This window comes from Diplotaxodon limnothrissa, linkage group LG6, assembly GCF_057381915.1.
Source record: "Diplotaxodon limnothrissa isolate DT_005_m linkage group LG6, D_limnothrissa_male_GT1.1, whole genome shotgun sequence".
NCBI lineage: Eukaryota > Metazoa > Chordata > Actinopteri > Cichliformes > Cichlidae > Diplotaxodon > Diplotaxodon limnothrissa.
Window position 1 is genome coordinate 16,082,279 of NC_140601.1, and position 17,634 is coordinate 16,099,912.

Below are 17,634 nucleotides of genomic sequence, written 5' to 3' on the forward strand. Positions count from 1 at the left end.
ACACTCATGATTGTAAAAGGAAGTGAATGTGGCAGTTGTGACGGAAAGTATGAGAAGTTTGTGCAAGTGTGTATGTATGAACTGGACTATCTCCTCGACAGTCTTTGTCGATACCCACATTTTGCGAACTGCCTGTGAGAAGCTGGCGACATTTCTGCTCGAAATTCACGGGGCAGCTACTTACTTTTGTTTCAGCACCAAGGGCCCGTGCCATCTCGGAGATGTCCGCTCTGCACTCCTTCATAGATATCTGTTATGATCTAGTCCCATTTAAGAAGGTGGCATTTATCATTTTCCAATAACTCAATTTGATTGTCTCAGCAGCAGATGATAACTGGAGAAGCAAGCTACAGGGAAATTAACTGGCAGCCTATAGAAAACGTGTCCTCCACCCTCTGAAAACATGGGACTATGAAACCTATAGATCTATAAAAAGTAGTAGTAAAAGTAGTCTTACATTAGCTATGTTGTTTGTAGATTATGAAGTGGGATGCAGGGAGCATTTACTTCACATCTGGCCATTCTAGGACTGGTGTGCATGATATTCTAGACGCATTAATTTTGCTATATAATCACATTCAACACTGCTTCGACTTTGCAGTGCACTAATTACAGAGGTGCACTGCAACACATGTTGAGATACACTTCTTTGCTTATTTTAAAATTTAAATGATTGACTCATATACAAGCTCCAGATCCACACAGCACTGACAGAGCTCTTTCAGAAAAGGCTTTTTACATTTTATATCTATGTTAGGTACCACACTACATTTTAGTTCTTTTGCTGTTAAGTGGAAGACTCACCGATCACAACACATAAAAGCAGAGATCCTAGTTCAGGAATTAAATGTCAAAATGCTGCAACACCTTCACTTACATCTTCACTGTGCTTCTGACTTAACTGCCTGCATAGGTGACAATCAAACTGACCAGGAGGACAGGTAGCAGTTCAACTGTCATCTTACAAGTACTTTAAAGCAATGGAAGTTCTTCACTGTGATAAAAAGGCCGGGTGCTAAGTACACTGTTTTTCAGCACTTTCAGTTGTACATAATAGTGCGTGGATGTTTTATAGGTGTTTTGAATTTAATTCTACAGGAACCTGCTAAACAGTGTGTAACCAACTAGCCTAAGGGCTTCAAATAACTGGCACAAAATAAGGCAATAGAGCCTTAACCACTGTTTATACTGCCTTTACCTCTCCTCTTATCAGTGGATCTAGAAAGTAATCATAGCACTTCACTTGTTCCACGTTCTATCACATTACAGCCTTATTATGAAATGGATTAAACTCATTTGCAATCTCAAAATTATATACACAATACCACTTAATGACAATTATGGGGTATTTTAAGGAAATTCCTGCAAATGCAAATATATTAAAAATTTAAAAAACAAACAAATATATAACGTATGACACAGTAAAGACGGTGAATATATATTACATTTATTTTTGTTTTTCATTTTTTGACTTGGATGTGCATCAGGATTTAATCAATTCTTCCTGTGCTCATGCTCAGTTTCTTCATCTCCAATTTCTTGTAATTTTGCCTTACATTTTTTGAGTAATCTTGCTGATGTAGCCCTGCTGGCCTAGTGGGTGGGGTATTATCCTAAATCCAGTGTATTAAAATACAAAGAGGCACATTGCCAGATTTATTCTACTTCCTAAAACAAGGAAACACAGCCTCATCGCTCATTTTCCATGATAACCAGCAACTCTTTGTGAGGTATGGCATGGCAGATGTTAATACATCGTCAGGAAGTGCATAAACAACATTAGTGAGTATCATTACATGACAACTTGAGCACAATAGAGTGAATCTCATGTCCATGCATGTTCTTCAGTTGTACTTCAACTACACAGTGACCATTATAACACTATCTGAACACCTGCTCACACTGACCATGGTAAACCAGAAGTTGCTGAAGTTTCACAAACATATCACTTGCATCACCAAATACAATACACTGTCACATTCATTTAAAGCACATAATTGAACCATGTTTACATTTGTTGCAGCATTTGCATCTCCTCTTCCCTCAACAACACATTATACTTGAAAATATTCTTGAGCCTGATTAACTTACCTAAAATGTCATTTGTGCGTCGTTAGCATTGATACTGTACTTGAAGCTCACTTTACCTGCTAGCAACATGCCCATTAGCCTAGCAAGACCACGTTGAAGTTACAATCTCATTTTAAGCAAAATCACGGTGGCCCTGATAGGCCAAACGGACTGCAACTTGAGAGAACACCAGCAATAAGAAAAATGCTGCAAAAGCACACAAAACACAATGGAAATAGGAAAAACGACAACAGAAATAGGAAAGAACAGATTTCCAAAAGCACAGGGGAAGTGTTTCTGGGGAGACAATAACCCGCCGGACCAGTTGCAGGAACCAAAATACGCTAAGAAATGTGCTGGGAGACACTTACAAGAAGTGGAGGATCTATCGGTTTTGTGAGGAAAACCTAACACCGGTAAGTGTGTTAGCTTAACTATTAGCTAAAAATCCATCATCAATATTGTATGAATCATGATAAAACACACCTACCATGTTTTGAGTTCCTGCAACTGGTCAGTCGGGTTATTGTCTCCCCAGAAACACTTACCTTGTATTTTTTCCTATTTCTGTTTTCGTTTTTCCTATTTCCATTGTGTTTTGTGTGCCTTTGCAGTGTTTTTCTTCTTGCTGGTGTTTTCTTAAGTTGCAGTCCGTTTGACCTCTCAGGGCCACTGTACAAAATACTTTAACATCACCCAGTTTCCAATGTTATAATTTACTTAATAGGTCCACAACAGTGTTAGGATTTCTACTGTGTTACATATGATTCTTTTTGAGGACTAGTAACTCACCTATGTTTTAAAGTAAAAAACATGCACTGAAATATAATCCCCATAGCTTATGAATTGTCTTTTTATTTTCAGACTTTTATTTTAATCCATATTTATGTCTTAAACACACATTTTTAACCTTTTACACTGAATGACACATGAAACTGAGCACATACTCAAATTTGGTTTTGGCTTAGCAAAGGAACAGGAAGTAAAGAAATATCTGAAGAGAGATAAAAGTTTGTTTTTTTTTCTAAAGAGGAAACACTGAAAGCAGAGATGGGAAGTTACAACTATGAAAGAGGTCAATGTGTGACACATCTTGAAGGGAAGATTCACGTTGTCTGCTGCAAGATAGGGAGTGACTGTTGTTCCGATTGAAGTGAAGAGGGTCATTACAGCACCAAAGTACAGGGGGGAGTAAAGTGATCATTGGTGGCAGAGTAGAAAGCAATGCCTGAGTGCAGGGCTGGATAATGGCCCGGGAACAGATCTCCTCAAAGCCTTAAAAACAAACACATGCATTCTGAAGTACAGCCAACAAGAAGTAACAACACAAAGAGGAGCCTGTACTCTAGCACAGCATTGCTTGAGCTGAATGTTAATGGCAGCTTGCTAGCAGTCTCATAATGGCATTGCTCAAATGCTTGTGTTTGTATGGTGGCTACGCTGCTAACCATTTATTGTGTCATTACAGCATGCAAACAAAGAGGTAGTTAGTACCAAGAACACAGTAATTCTAATGTTGCTGGAAATGTCATTAGCTTTATTAATTTAGTACCAAAGTATGTGGGGCTTTCCTCAAGGAAGCATGAATACTTCGACAAGGTCATACTTTCAACAAATGAAGATTGTTCCTAAATAAAGTATACTTTTTAGCTTGTATTTTCAACTATAAAGCCATATCATCATGTAACAATTTGGCTTAGTGATGTTTTCTTAATAAGTTAAAGCTGGCTTTGGATTATCATGCCCATTTTATTTTATAGATTAATGCATTGTTTGTTTTGTTTTCCATAAAAACTGGGCCCTGGTTTAACTCAGTGGGTTAGCTGGCGACCATATGTCGTATGGCCAGAGAGCAGTAGGCCCTTTGCTGAGTATCTTCCCCTCTTTCTCTCTCTCTTCCTGTTTTCCTGTCTATCTACACTTTCTCTATCCAATAAAGGCTAAAAGATCAAAAAATAATCTTAAAAAAATAAAGGGACAATTCTACAAATGTGATGTGTACAACTTGTCTGTGTCACTGCTCTCAAGAAACAAATTGTTTCCCTAAATATAAAAAATTGAAATATTAGTGCAATTACTAAACTATTGTTTTTAATATACGTAACTATAACAGAATTATGAGCAATATAATGTGACTCAGAGGCTAGTCTAATGTCATCTGTAGCACAATATTAACCAACCTCAATATGTGTAGAAGTTTTATATCGTCATGCTAATTATAATCACTGCTTATCATGAATGTAAGCAGCTCTGATATAATACATTTGCTAAGTTGATTCTCTTAAGTAACTGGAAACAAGATATATTTTGTTTGTTTGTCTTATTTTAGTAAGTTCTGTTATAATTGAAACTCCTGCTGTATTCAGGAGTACACATGACAGCAGCCAGTTACCATGTATCTTGTGTGTATACAGCTGGAACACCCACGTATCTTTATCAGTGTGACTTTCTGAAATTGGTTTGGAAATTTATGTGATTGACTAAACATATCCCACTAAGCAGTAGATACAGTATCCAGAGGTAGAGCAGTATCTTCCCAGTTTGTGGAACATATCTTATAATAACTGCAGTATTCCAGTAGAATTTCATCAGTTCATCCATGTCTGCTATCAATTTTTCTATTTAATTGGATATCATTCCAACTCTCTCAGCCCTCGAGATGGCACATGTACCTTAAGATTCACTGGGAATTTTATATTCCAGTAAGTCAGTGTCAAAGAGAACTGATGTTAATGAAACACTTGCCAGTTTCTCATCAAGTCTTCGCTACAGAAACTCATCTAATGAGTTTTAGAGGGTTTGGTTGTGACTTTTAATGTACCTCTTTTCTGTCAGCACTTTAAGTGCAAAAATGAAGAGGTACTGTATCATGTGCACAAGCTAAGCTATATAAATGAGCTTCCTAACTATCTGTAAATTTTCATCTGTTTCATGCTATCAGATCGGGAAAGTGCCATTATCAGTTGATGAAATCAGAATCAGAATCAGAATCAGAATGGGTTTTATTGCCAAATGTTGAGCAGGTTTACAACATTAGGAAATTACTGCGGTGCTTCAGTGCAAACATACTGTCATAAATTGCGCTTAAATAGACATGAAAAAATAAAAGTAAGAATAAGAATTAAAAGTGCTACGTAGAAAGATATATGCATGAGATATACATGAGATATATACATGAGAACAAGAATTAAAAGTGCTACGTAGAAAGATATATACATGAGTGCAGGTGGTGATCAGTGCCAAAACATGGAATGATGCAGTGTACACAGCGTAGGGTCAGGTGTTAGTAGTGGGAACAGTCGTACGTTTATTGTTCATGTGTCCAACAGCAGAGGGGAAGAAACTGTTCTTATGGCGAGAGGTTCTGGTGCGAATGGACCGGAGCCTCCTGCCTGAGGGGAGCAGGTCAAACAGACTGTATCCAGGGTGAGAAGGGTCAGCTGAGATCCGAGCTGCACGCCGCAGTGTCCTGGAGGTGTACAGGTCCTGCAGAGATGGGAGTCTACAGCCAATCACCTTCTCAGCAGAGCGCACAACACGCTGCAGTCTCTGTTTGTCCCTGATAGTGGCTCCAGCGTACCACACGGTGATGGAGGAGGTGAGGATGGACTCGATGATTGCAGTGTAGAATTGCATCATCGTCCGTGTTGGCAGGTTGAATTTCTTCAGCTGCCTCAGGAAGTACATCCTCTGCTGGGCTTTCTTGATGACGGAGGTGATGGTGGGCTCCCACTTCAGGTCCTGAGTGATGGTGGTACCCAGGAAGCGGAATGAGTCCACAGAGGTGATGGGGGTGTCAGTCAGGATGATGGGGGGGAGTGGGGCTGTGTGCTTCCTGAAGTCCACAATAATCTCCACTGTCTTCTGGGCATTCAGCACCAGGTTGTTGTGGCTGCACCAAGACACCAGACGTTCAACCTCCCTCCTGTAGGCAGACTCATCCCCGTCCGAGATGAGTCCAATAACGGTGGTGTCATCTGCAAACTTGATTAGCTTGACAGACTGGTGGGTGGAGGTGCAGCAGTTGGTGTACAGGGAGAAGAGCAGAGGAGAAAGAACACAGCCCTGAGGGGAGCCGGTGCTGATGGTCCAGGAGTCCGAGACATTCTTTCCCAGCCTCACATGCTGCTTCCTGTCCGTCAGGAAGTCAGTGATCCACCGGCAGATGGGATCAGGCACATTCATCTGGGAAAGCTTGTCTCGGAGATGGTCTGGAAGGATGGTGTTGAAGGCAGAGCTGAAGTCCACAAACAGGATCCTGGCGTAGGTTCCTGGGGAGTCCAGATGCTGCAGGATGAAGTGTAGGGCCATGTTGATGGCGTCGTCTACAGACCTGTTGGCTCTGTATGCAAACTGCAGGGGGTCCAGGAGGGGGGCCGTGAGGGTCTTGAGATGGGAGAGAACTAGGCGCTCAAATGACTTCATGACCACAGATGTCAGAGCCACGGGTCTGTAGTCATTTAGTCCAGTGATCCTAGGTTTCTTGGGGACAGGGATTATGGTAGAGGACTTGAAGCAGGCAGGCACATGACATGCCTGCAGTGAGGAGTTGAAAATGCCAGAAAACACTGGGGCCAGCTCGTTTGCACAGTGTCTGAGGGTGGCAGGAGAAATCATGTCATGTATTATCAGTAGGCAGACTTCTCCACTAACCAGTAAGCTCAATAGGCTTTTACTTCATCTAATAGTGGTGGTGTTTCCTTTCTGACCAGACATAAAGGGCTGAGTGTTTTCTTTCTGACAGAGGAAAAAAAAGAGCACATAAGGAACCTGGGTAAAAGACATATGTTTGGCATAAAACATATGTCTTTTACCCAGGAGACTAAAAAAATGTTCTGAAATTTAGATTTGAAGACTCTTAAATATTCCCTTTGATTCATTCAATATGCTGAGCAAAAAAACCCCAAAAACCCAAAAGGAAAATAGCTGTATGCTAAGAATTGCATTCATAAATTATGCACCTTAGATCGATAAATTTCAAATAAAAAGTGAGGGTGCCTGCCTTGCGATCTACCATTATCCAGTACCATTGGATTCTTTAGACAGACAACAATGGTAGAAGACAATAAAAGCAGGTACATAATCCACCTGTTATAGTAGGTTTACAAAGCCAAAGCTGAAGGTCATCAGTTTGTTGGTGCTGCATTGCCGATGGTGAAGGAGGAGTATTTACCTTAAATGTAGATTAGGCTTACAGATAAGATCACCCCCACATCCAAGTAAGACTTTATTCAGTTTAATCAGTTTGTCAATTCAATTTTATTTATACAGCACCAAATCTTAACAATAGTTGCCTCAAGGCGCTTTATATTGTACATACAGAGACAAACCCAACAATCCTATGACCCCCTATGAGCAAGCACTTTGACAGCAGTGGGAAGTAAAAACTCTCTTTTAAAAGGAAGAAACCTCCGACAGAACCAGGCTCGGGGAGGGGCGGGGCCATCTGCTGTGACCATTCGGGATGAGAGAAGGAAAACTGGAGAAAAGACATGCTGGACTTTATAAAAAGCATTTTGTCTTCTGTTTTAGTCATACCTAAAATCAAATTAATTGCAGTATAAATGAGATCCCTGTGTATCTGAGTCAAAACCAGGAAAAATATTACCAAAAATAGACTCATTACTGAAATTCCATAAATGCTGTTGTTTCACACAACACAGATAACAGACAGAGAGGATATGACTTTAATTTTAAACCTTTCTGTGAGAAATATATTTTTTCTTAATAATGTATCCATCATTCACTGTGCAAACATAGGGTATTATCTTTTCCAGTGCTGTAGATGAACAGAAGAATCCGAGTGCACATACATATATTTTAAATGGGTATAACATCTGTGCCATATTAGTTTGGAAACGTTGGGAGATTCTTTACATATAGCTGGATAACTCTACACTACACTGCCATCTGTCACCATTAAACTGTGTTTTATTAAATAACAATAGCACAACAAATAATACACTTACTGTACATAATGACTTCTCTCAACAAAGCCATATTTCTCAATTTCTGAATATTCTGAGCCAATTCGATATTTAGTTGGAGATAAAAAATATTTCACTCTCTGTATATATCTATATATTTGTTTACATTTGAAATAAGAAAAAATGTCTGGTCCAAAAATCATTTATCTATGTATCCTAGAAACTACTGTATTTTGAATTAATATCAGTCTGAAAGCTGTGTTGTACAAACATAACAGTATGTTTTAAGCAGTATGTAAAGAATAAATTACCTTTAGTAAATAGTTGATATGTTGTATTTTATGAAAGTAAAGCCATACGGTTGTGCTTCCTAAACAGTTATTGCAATACTTTTATTAAACTCTTGAATTAAAGTTGAATTGACTGTCTGCACAATCACATCGTAATTCTCTTACATAAAGATCCACATTGTTGGTGTACATAAACAAAGTTCCAAAATCTGAATCATTGCCAAAATACTCCTGGATCTGACTTTATGTGTGAATAGATATTCCATTCCTCTTTAATCTACCTAAAGAGTGCTGAACAGTGGTGGATGTTACCAGTGCTTTCCTCTGTGTGCCCACAGCTCAAAGATCCATATGTTAGGTTAATTGGCGACTCCAAAATACCATACCATACCAGCTTTATTTATAAAGCACTTTAACATAAAACCCGGGTTCACAAAGTGCTGTACATATACAAATAGCATAGCAAAGTAAAAATAAAAATACTTTAAAATAAGATCAAATAAATAACTAACTAAATAAAAAAAATGTTAAAACAAACTGAGTCAGAAGAGTTTTAAACTCAGAAAGAGAAGAGGCCTGTCTGACGTGCAAGGGCAGATCATTCCACAAAATGGCCATGAATGTACGGGTAAGCTTTTTGCTGTTCATTTTTACTTCTTTCCATCTGAACTTGTCTGTGTGGACTGAACTTTTTAAATAAATAACACCTTTTAGTCAGTCCACAAAGGCTTGTTCTTTCTGAGTGTCACCCAAACCCAGTAAGTTTCTCTGTATTGTATATAAAGAAAAAAGGTTACAGTATGGTTTGATGGTATTTCGATACTATTTCAAATACTAAACCTTAGGTCACAGAAAGATCTGCAAACAGTTCTGTAAGGTCAGTTAAAGTTCCTCAAACATTCCACCGAGTTAATGAACAAAATAGGTCCACAGACTTTAACCTTAAGGTTGATCCTCTAAAGGTTACAATGTCAAGACATTCCCCGTAGCCTTTAAAGTACACCACTTCATGAGAATGTTTTGGGAATGTTACATTAGTGCACGTGCCCTCAGAACACTCAGGAAACTTCACTGTGAGAATATGGGTATGTACTGTATGGACCTACATAGAATTATTAATCTCTTGTTGTCCTTGTGCCACCTTTGAAATGTATTAACATTCAAAATGAGCATGTAATCAAAGAAAATCTAAAAAAAGATATATTTGATATGAACCCTAACTATAAGCGTAGGCAATCAAAGTAGGCAATCTGGGTTTCTAAGAAATTGCCAAGTATTCGTAATCAGAGAACAAAGAAACTAACTCACTCATCAGAAATTAATAACATTTTTCACAAACCCCCCAAAACTTCAGTTTTAGTTACAAAGTAACAAAGTACTACCTATGATGCCTTAGAAATCAGAGGAATTAAAAAAAGAGTTTAATTGATTTAGAAATGACTCTCATACACACTGTGCACACCCTCCCAATTCTTTTTTTTTTTTTTGGGGGGGGGGGGGGGGGATGTATTTATCTATACTTAATACATCGGTCCCACGGTTGACTGGTGTGACAAAGTCTCAACATGTCCTTTCCATTTCACCCTTGTGTGGCTGTGATGTTTTTGACGGCAGAGACATAAAAACACAACTGAAATCGCCAGAAACACAACACATCTCTCCAAGGGATCTGGTGCTTCTTATTACACAATATAACCAGTTCAGAGAAATTGCAATATTCAGCAATCCTTCAGGTCTTTCAGTTATAAAATGTAATGTTGCCTAGAACCACCCTCAAAGAGTTGCCTGTGCATGCCCCATACTCACAGTCACAGAGGTATCTCTGTTTTCATCAACCGAAACATTCACAGTTGCATTTACATTTCACAAGTAATACGAACAGCCTGTGATTTTGCCCTCAGCTCACAAATGTAATGCTTTCCACAGTGGCAAAGAAATAAGGTGTATTGTACACATCTTTCTGTGCTGCAGCAATGTCATATCATAGAGGTCATAAAGTATGATTCTGAATTGAAAATAGAAACAATATCACAGTGGAATTATCTGTTTTTGTAAAACATGTATAAAAATTTAATAAAACTACATTTCTTACATTTCTTGCATTTCTGTAAGCTCTTTTATCAAATTGTGGATCATGTCACGGCCTGGTGCTGTCTAGCTCTTTATACTTGGGCCCTTTGTTGGATGTCTGCCACTGTAATGTTGAGGGAGGTTAATGTAGTTTCCTCTTAGATCTGGCAGCCACTGAGCATTTATGTTATGGATTGTGCTCTTCTTCCATATGCTCTTCCAGTATTGTTCCATCTCCAGCCTTGTTGGGACTGTTCTTACAATTTTTCCCGTCAACTGAGTTTGAATCCGAGTACACCTTGGATGATTCTGTCAAGTCTAGAGTAGGTGAGCTAGACTCAGAAGCAGGAGTTGTTAGTTTATTATAACCTTGTGAAAACAACACAAGGTTTAGTGCAATGTTAATCCAGTGGAATCCATACATCCAATCCAAAAAATGACACTCCCTCACAACACTGGAACGCTCTCTCTCACCATTCATCAGAGGTGGAACACCAGAGAAGACCTGTGCACAGGGAACTACACAATTACTCCCAGAAGTCACAAGGAACATGATCAGATATCTCTGGGGATGAGGGTTTCATTGATGAGGTAGGTCCACGAGCCAGCGCTGAATGGCTGTCAACCACCGCCTTAAGAAGGAGATGGTGATTTTTCATCAGACAAAGGTGGGAGATCATCCACAGGTGAGTAGGTCATGATCATCACACAAACACACAAAAAAATAGAGGGAGAAACAGAGAGAGAAACCAGAGAACTTATAGAAAGACCCTTGACTGAGACAGGTTTGGTGGAGAACATCTAGTTTATTCTGCTGGCTTTATACCTCTTCAAGCGGCTGGCCAAGGCTGTGAGTCTTTGCTTGGCAGTTTCTAAGGCTTCAGCTTGGTGTACTTCTTAGGCACCCCTTTCTTCATCACACCTTTCTGCACCTCCAATAGTTGGCTAAGTTCCCTCCATGATGTAGATCAGTTGGTTGGTTTCAGTGAAGATCGCAGAAAGAATTTCATTTACATCTTTTAGCAGATCTTTAGAGGGCCATTCACGTAGTCTTGGTAATTGGCCACAGAGGGTCCAGGTTTAGCCGTGAACCTATCTCCAGATCGGCTGCTTTAGCACTTCACTCGCAACAAACTTTACGTGCCTTTTATATAGAAATGTAACTAGTAATAAGAATTTAAACTGGTTTTAAACTGGTTTCCCCCTTAAAGTAAAAAACAAAATGCATAGCCACATGAGGCACACTCTCCTCTGGCATCATCTGCTAGAGCAATTAACCCACAGTTAATTAGAAAATTTCCTCTCCTGTAGTTCAGTTGGATAAGACTGGAGTGCGGAATAGTACAGTGGATAATTTATGGCCCACTGGTAATCACACACGAGCAGGAACCAGGATACTTGAATTAATCACACCTTCATTTACTTCACAGAAATTACCCACCACAGCTTTATGATTTAGATGTGTTTACCCACTGAATATATATCTTCCGAACACATCCCTCTTGAGCTATTCAGTATGCTTGTACCATCCTAGTTTAAACAGTTCTAAAGCAGTTTTAATACCTCTGAGTTTTCAGAAGCCCTGCTGATTTTGATGTGCATTACAATGACCAAAGTTCTTTCAAATCCCTATTCTATAAAGAAGGCATTTTATTGGGCTTTAATCTGACACATTCAGGCAGGTTTTACTGCGAGAATTCATATGCCAAACATTTCCATGTCCATGAGAATACTGTGTCTTGCTACAAACGTTTATTTTTATATTTTTTACATGAATTAAAAAGCCATGCCTCTTATGAATCAGAAGCACATCAGAGTTATCCTCTGTGGTAAATGTTCATGTTTGTCAGGCTCATGCTTAAAAAATTGGCTATCTATTAAAAATGTGTAGTATCCAGGTAGCAAGTGTGATTAAACCTAGGAACATTATTATTTTGCATCATTGGAGACCCTACTCACAGAGAATCTTGTGTTTTTAGATGGGATTTACGAAGCTTTTACACTTGTCAATCTTTCCACAGCTTTAATGCCACAATTATAAATAAAAATTTACAATTTGTATGTTATGACTTTCAGTAGTTAAGTGAATTGCAATTTTAATTCAAATTCAATTAAATTGTTCCCAGTGAGCACAGTGAAAACTGGGCTAAAACTCACAAATCTCATACATTGATCAACATGTCATGGATGTTGATCAATGGATTTATAGTTTGGATTTATAGTTTGTCAGGATTTGTATATGTTCATACGTACAGGCAGTCTTTAATGTAAATAATTTCACACTGTATGTTACAAACATAAAAACTGCATGCATGAGAGCTTGCTGACACATAGTGTACATTATATGTGTGAGAGAGACTCAGTTGTAGCAGTGCTTAAAAGCATTACTGGTTGCAAAGCACTGAGTGCAGTGCACCCTTCCCTTTCGCAAGAATGAAGATCTGGCCTTCTTTAATTGGGAAAAATGTTTCCAGTTCTAAGCTTACTGTCATGCGTATTCGATATAAAGTGTGGGTCATCATGTGTAAGCAACTGTGTTAGGTACAATAGATCTGTGTCTGATCCAAATATATGCAAATATTCTTGCACTATATTCTCCTTGATCTAATATTTTTACAATTGTTAAGTACTATAGTGTATGGCAGATCCAGTTTTTTTTTTTTAACAACAGAATATTTCATAACACACTTTAACACCATTAGTGTGTTGTAGCATTACAAGATAATGCTTTTCTTCTGCAAAGATCTGGTGTTAGTTTAATTTAAAAATGTCAGTGTTGATTGTACTGGCAAGCATTTGAAACTGGCATCAATTCAAAGCTCCAAAATAGCAGATGAGAATATGTTAGCAAATACTGTGCTACAGCCTTGACATTTTACTTAAGTGCAGCCATCAGAAGCACTCAGTTATAGTACATCCATTTCTCATGTCACCAGCCACAGTGATGGTGTGCGATAGCAGTGTCAAGATTTTACAAGCAGACCTGAAAGATCTGAGTCGTCTCCTTTTGAGTGGCATGACATGACCTCGTCTCAACCCCCCTTCGCTCCTCCTATCTGAGATGCACTGCAGATACAGAGCTGGACTGCCATACAAGTAACCATCAGTGGGTTGGATGTCTGTTGGCAGCTCAATTACCACACATCCAGAGAGATGGAATTTGAGTCTCTTATCAGCTGCTCGCCCATGCAGGTGACTCAAACTGAACTCTGAAAGTAGAAGAGGGGACTCCAATTACCTATCTAAAAAACAACCCAACCTGGCTTTTCTCTAAAGCCAGTGTGCATGTAATGGGTAGCAATTATCCCTTGACTGTTTTTCACCATGCAGGTCCAACAGACATGGCACACTGAATTTGTAAATAGTGTAATTTGTCTGTAGCTGGTATGGCATTAATGCTTTTAATAAGTAGATGTGTCCCTGTGGTGCTGAGATAAGACTGACAGAAGTTACTTTATGGTTTAAACCTGTCACCTTCGATGACTATGCAGCAATTTTGTATCATATCAGTGCCCTATATTGGCACTTTAGTGTTATTTTTAGGACTCTTATTGCTTAAATCCTCTCCTCCATATCACAGGATTAAAGGATTCCTAAGGTGCACGTGTGTGTGAGTGCATGTGCATGTGTGTAGTTGGATTTGTACCAATGCCCTCAAGATACCATATCTTAAGAGTCTGTCTGTGCCACACTTGACATACATTCACAGATTTGTGCTTTTAGAGGTATCAGCCTTTACTCACAAACTACAGATATCTGCAAATAGGAATGCCTATCTTCCTCACTGGTCCTCTGTATATGGCAAATGCATTTGGCCAGTTGTTCATTAAGCATTTTTAAGTATGCACTGTGACTAGTGCTGCAGCAGTGCATTCAAAACATTTTTCAAATTGAAAAATACAGATAATTTTGATATTCTGATAAAGATTCACTAATTGTTTTACTGATAGTATGAAATTCAAAGTCAGTGCCCTCCCCAGCACTCAACTTTAATTTTATTACCCAACAAATACATATATCATAACACAACTAAAAAGGATGATTTAAATGTGAAATGTTTTCTAGATGTTCTTGTTTACAATACAGTTGACTGCTTCCTACAGTTTTCTTCTTTCATGAATCACTTATAGTGAATAATCAATGAATAGTGCTGAGAAGTTCAAAGGTGAAATAATATTCCATACTTCTGGTATTTCAGTTATTTCATAGGACTGTGTGTTGTTACATGTTGAGCTAAATTTAGGTGTGGGATGCTAACATGATGATAGAAATACAACAAAATATTTTATTATCCTCCCAGGATATTAAGTTGTAGTTAAATGTGCGAGCAAACTAGCAAAATCTACAAGCACAGAAGTATGTTTTAGTAGCAGAAATAGGAAATAACCTGGAAGTCTTTTGAAAATCTTAAACAAATTTTAACAACGACATGCACAAAACACACCAGCCAAATAGTGACAGCCAGTCTTGATCGAACAAGTATCCACAGTCTTTAAGATAACAACTGCTAACTCTACTGAATGTACTATGATTAACAAATTAGTCACAAAAAATATCTTCACTATTCTTTGGCATATGTGCTGCAAACTAGTAGATACAGGACACATCCAAAGCCATGTATCTATATATACAAATGTTTTTTTATGCAATAAGTGTTTGTACATATGGTTGAACACTTACTTCACTTACTAAAACACTTACTAAAAAGGACAACATAATTCAGTCACTCAATATCTGCTTAAATTAAGCTAAACATTGTCTCACAGTACTAAAGCTAACTTGCATTCTGAGGTTCAAATGCTAATATTCATACTGGCAGGTACTTAGCCCAATATCATTTAAAAGATTAGTAGAGAGAAGAAAGTTACTGTTGGACTTTCAATTGCAAGCATATTGCCTTAATAGAGTAGCTATCAATGCAGAAACACTACTAAAACTGCAGCAGAAGTATTAGCTCAACTTTAGTTAAGCATAAAAACCCAGGTGAAAAAATGCTGCCCACGTTCTTATCAAGCACCCTGCTTTAGTTCCAGAGTTGAACTACATAGCCCCTAAATGATCCCCTCTGAATGACTGAACTGAACTGCCAAAGCCTTTGTCTCAAGGTTTAACCATGTACAGCTGACACGCAGCAGCGAGTATATTCATGAAAATCTTCAAATGGAAATAACCAACATTGACACGTTAGATGGAACATCAGTGTTTCATTCTAATTTCAAATACCATTGATGTCTGTTGAATTGTAATCATTTGCGTAGTCTTAATAGTAGTTTGTTTTTTTCAATGTGAGTTATCAAAAGTAACTGTACCTTTGAAATGGGCCACTGATTGTGTCAAACTATAACAGTGCAACAATTAATGCTATTCAATTTATCTTGTATAATACACTACTGAAATGTCTTGTATTACAGTATTTAATCATACACCAACTCTATTGCTCCCATAACAAATCTACTATGTGCATGCCATGCATAATTATATGATTGTTTTTGCTGTCAAATACATTTGTTTCATGTAGTGGTTTCTAAGCAACTAGACGAAGATAGATGTCATAGTCAATCAAATAACCAATCACAAAACCACAGTTTGTCACTGGTACACTTTAGGTTTTTGTAGAGATTAAGCAAGTGGTATGACTCTGCCTCCTGACATCTGACCCACACTAAACTCATGGACTGGACATACACACACCCACAACCACCTACACACACACACACACACAATGGACAACTGTACCCTCAAACACAATAATAACATGGACTGAACCACCACTCACAACCACTAGCACTTTATATAGCCTCTGTAGAAATTATCCACATATCTCACTTATCTTAACTGCACTACTGTATAGCTCTGTGTAAATAATCATTCTGTACATACGATAATTTTTAATCCTACAACTGTTTATAACTTGCATAGTTCACATTTCTGTATAGTTTTTTTATTTCATATTTATATCCTGTTCATAGCCTGTACATAGCTTGTACTCACTACAGCCTGTACATACTTATAGTTATAGAATATTCACAACATACTTCATACCATGTACATTATAACATACCATAATAGACCAATTTCTGTAATATACTTACATATCTATATTATTGCTAATATATATTGTAATATATCTATATTATGGCTAAAGCACTTCTGGATGGATGCAAACTGCATTTCGTTGCCCTGTACCTGTGCATGTGCAATGACAATAAAGTTGAATTCTATTCTATTCTAATTCTATTCTATTCTATGACGACTGAGGATATTGTCGGGTGGTAGAAAGAATACTTTGAGGACTTCCTTAATTCCACTGACACAACTTCCATAGCAAAAGCAGAGTATGGAGACGAGGAGGACAACTTGTTCATTACGATCGTGGGCAATCGTGGCTCAAGAGTTGACCTGAAAACGGAAGGTTGCTGGTTTGAGCCCTGGCTCGGACTGTCTTGGTCATTGTGTCCTTGGGCAAGACACTTCACCCGTTGCCTACTGGTGGTGGTCAAAGGGTCCGGTGGCGCCATTGTCCGGCAGCCTCGCCTCTGTCAGTGCGCCCCAGGGCAGCTGTGGCTACAGTGTAGCTTGCCATCACTTGTGTGTGAATGTGTGTGTGAACGGGTAGATGACTGCAGGGCTCTAGACTAACTTTTTGACATGGGCGCACCGGTACGCCTAACTTTAAAAATTTAGGCGTACCAGCACAAAAGTTAGGCGCACTCAAATTTTTCAACAGCATCGCTTAACACCGCAGTTTTACATGTGCACTGTCTTTGGGGGGGAAGTCCATACAGACAATATTCAGGTGCGACCAAATATTTTTTTTTAGTCGCACCACTGAAAGATTTGGTCGCATTTGCGACCAAATTGGTCGCACTCTAGAGCATGTATGTAGTGTAAAGCGCTTTGGGGTCCTTAGGGACTAAGTAAAGCGCTATACAAATAATTCAATTCAATTTTATTTATATAGCGCCAAATCACAACAAAAGTCGCCTCAAGGCACTTCATAGATACAGAGAAAAACCCAACAATCATATGACCCCCTATGAGCAAGCACTTTGGCGACAGTGGGAAGGAAAAACTCCCTTTTAACAGGAAGAAACCTCCGGCAGAACCAGGCTCAGGGAGGGGCGGCCATCTGCTGCGACCGGTTGGGGTGAGAGAAGGAAGACAGGATAAAAGACATGCTGTGGAAGAGAGACAGAGGTTAATAACAGATATGATTCAATGCAGAGAGGTCTATTAATACATAGTGAGTGAGAAAGGTGACTGGAAAGGAAAAACTC